Source organism: Lactuca sativa, chromosome 1 (genome assembly GCF_002870075.4).
Source record: "Lactuca sativa cultivar Salinas chromosome 1, Lsat_Salinas_v11, whole genome shotgun sequence".
NCBI lineage: Eukaryota > Viridiplantae > Streptophyta > Magnoliopsida > Asterales > Asteraceae > Lactuca > Lactuca sativa.
The window spans coordinates 251,124,084-251,127,662 of NC_056623.2; positions in this window are offsets into that span (position 1 = coordinate 251,124,084).

Genomic DNA, 3,579 nt, shown 5'->3' on the forward strand with positions numbered 1-3,579 from the left:
ACAATCTAAGGTTTACCAAAGATTGGTTGCTCAAGGACAGTTGGAAGTATAGTGATAATTCTGGAAGGACCATATTGACATAATCTGTAAGGAGGCAACTCTTGTTCAGAAGTGATAGTCAAAATGGAATCTGGAAATGTTTCAAAGTTAGAATCGTCAATCTGTGTAAGATTAAGGAAACTTAATGCAAGAAGAATATTTCCAAGGAGTTGATCTCCTTTGGAATACTCTGTAATGATTGTTGCCAAGTCTTTATGACTTTGTGCATAATCATTACGAGAGGATCAATGCATATAAGTTTAGAATCTAACAGATTTCAGTAAATGGCATGAATTTGGAATTCCTGCATTTGCGGTAAGGATTTGGGAGTGTGAAAAGAGAATCATTGAAGTTATGTTCAATGGATCTAGTTCACAAAGTAAAGATCATAGACAAACATAGTATGCATACTTGGTGTATGGCATGACTAGTGTTTAAGAAAACATAGTGTACATGCTTGGAGCATGGGACAACTATTGTTTTAAATTCAAGAATAAAGTTGATAGCTGAAACAGTATACAATGAATAATGTGTAATCATATGGTGATAAATAAAAGGTGTTTTATTTATGTTCAAAGGGTTGATACCATATTGGATTCTATTATTATTGTGTTTCACTTTGCATGTTTTGACTTCCCGAATAAACTGGGTTATTCTTCCGGAATGACTAAGTTATTCAAACCATCCACAGTCGGTCATATTTTGGAAGTAGATATGAATTAAGACTGTCATGATGGGTTGTAGAGGTCTAAGGTGTTGGACAAGGCTACAACAATCATGAGTGCTCATAAGTTCTGAGTATTGGATTCAACCCGCGCTCATTGGAATCACTTCATGGATTTTATCACGAGTGATCATGAGACGATAATATCTTATATTCTTCAAACCTAGAGATATGAGTTGTTACTATGAGTTGATAGTACATTGATTGCACGAAACCGCATTTGGTAACTCGGTGCTATAAAACGTGCCTTTGTGTATGATTCAACAAGTAGTAGAACAAGCCATATGAGTCGAAGTTTATCCATTCCTTTTACCTTCGGGATAAAAGCAATATCTGTGGGCCCCTCGATGATTTGATGATGACAAATGGAAGTGCTCGGCCGGGCCAGGACTGATTTGATTCGTTCAATTAGTCAGTCGTCATAAATCGGAAATCGGGAAACAACAAATGGACAAAGAGAATGATTATAATCCATGTCTCAGTCCATATGATATCTAGAATGGAGGAATATATGATCCCTTATCTAATGGACAAGTTCGTTGACAAGATCAGAGTTCGACATCAGCTTTAAGAGCTACGATTGCCAGTTAGGTTTGAAGTCATACGCAATAATAGTTTTAGACTTATCCAAGTGGGAGACTGTTGGATTAATGTCTAAGTCCATAACTATATTTGGTATGTACTTGACCCGACCCGGCATGGTCCATTTGGGTTGCACTTCACCGACACAATTTATATAGATAATCTTTTGAGAATAGTATGTTTATGATTAATATTAATATATTATAAGTTCTAATATATTAATATGGAATCATATTATTTAATTAGTATTGATCAAGAATTAATTTATAATTAATTAAGTGATCAAAAGGAACTAATTAAATATGGACTCTTATATATATGGAATGGGCCAAGTTCATTTAGGTTGGGCTAAGCTTTCATGGATAGTCCATGGAGTATTTAACCCATGGATCCTAGGAAATGAAAGGTCATAGGTATTAGGGTTTAACCCTAATCCTCCATACTATATAAAGGTGTCTTTGGTTGGTGAAATTGGCACTAGTGTGGATACACTAAAGAAGGGCTAGCCAATTTCACTAGAGAGAACCAAGTAATCATATTCTCTAAAGTATTCCAAGGTGTCTTGGTGATTTGTGATTCCACTTGAGGCTTCCACACTATTGGGGCTAAGCTCTTAAAGCTTGAAGACATCAAGCTACATCAAGAGGTATGTATTCTATCTTGTTACCTTCATAGTTTTTGTATGCAAGATTAGGATAATACCTTGGATGTTCTTATTTGCATGTATAAAAGAGAAAACATAGATCCAAGGTATTTAGGGTTGCATGTACACTTAGGAAGTGTTAGAATGCTCAAAACCCAACACTTGCCACACACATGCCCATGAACGACCAAGGGAACAAGGCACCTTGCCACACACATGCCCATGAACGACCAAGGAAACGAGGCACCTTGCCACACAGCATGCCCATGAACGACCAAGGGAACGAGGCCCCTTGCCACACACATGCCCATCCATGAACGACCAAGGGAACGAGGCCCCTTGCCACACACAGCCCCATGAATGACCAAGGAAGCCAGGCCCCTTGCCACACACATGCCCATCCATGAACGACCAATGGAACGAGGCCCCTTGCCACACAACATGCCCATGAACGACCAAGGAAGCTAGGCCCCTTGCCACACACATGGCCATCCATGAACGACCAAGGGAACATGGCTACTTCCCACACACAGCCCCATGAACGGCCAAGGGAACAGGACTTCTTCCCAAACAGACACCCATGAACGACCAAGTGAACAAGGCTTGCTCCCACACACAGCCCCATGAACGACTAAGGGAACAAGCCTACTTCCTACACAAACACTCATGAACGACCATGAAAACGAGGCATCTTGCCACACACATGCCCTTGAACGAACCAATCCCATCCTCATCGTTCTAAGGAACAAGGGGCCTTGACAAACCATGAGCAGATTTCTAAGCAAGTCAAACGATGAAGGGAGCAAAGTGTTGTAACCGAATCCGTTTAAGTGTTGTAGTTCCTACTTACTACATAGCCACCAGGCGAACTGCTCGTGCTCTTTCGGGTTCTTTCGTTTTGCGACTAATGAATAGCTAGAAGCCTTATCTGCCTACCTATCAGTAGGTGTAGGCGACAGAGACAAAAACCCGAACACGATATATTTCAATTTCAAGGTCTATGTTCACAATGACCCACGCAAAGTTTCAATGACATTCCAACTTGATTTGAGCTGCATATCAACAAGTAGGGAACCGAACGCTTCAAGGCATGGACAGGGATAGGTCATGGACATTTATGCCCCAAACATGACATTTTTTTTATTTCAACGCCTTTCATTTATAATAAAAAGCATCCCTACAAAATTTCGTGGGAATCCGAATTAATTCGAGCGAGTTATGGACGATTTCGCAAAATTATGCATCCCTGGGCAAATCAATGTCTGTTCCTGTCACCAAGCTCTTTGTGCAATATGTATATATAGGGGGTACCAGGGGACTGCTCTCCATCGGCGCCCTGGGGGGTGTCTAGCGCCCAAGGCTGTCGAGGCTGGCACGCTCGAGGCCATGGCCAAGGCGCCCGGTCTTCACGAAAACGAGGCCATCAACGCCCCCATAGACGCCCCACTCGCGTGTCCCCTCGCCCCGACGTCGTGCGTGTCCAAAAATTATGCATCATCAGGGAAATCCATGTCCGTTCCTGTCACCAAGCTCTTTGTGCAATATGTATATATAGGGGGTACCATGGGGTCTCATTCGCATGGGTGCCCGA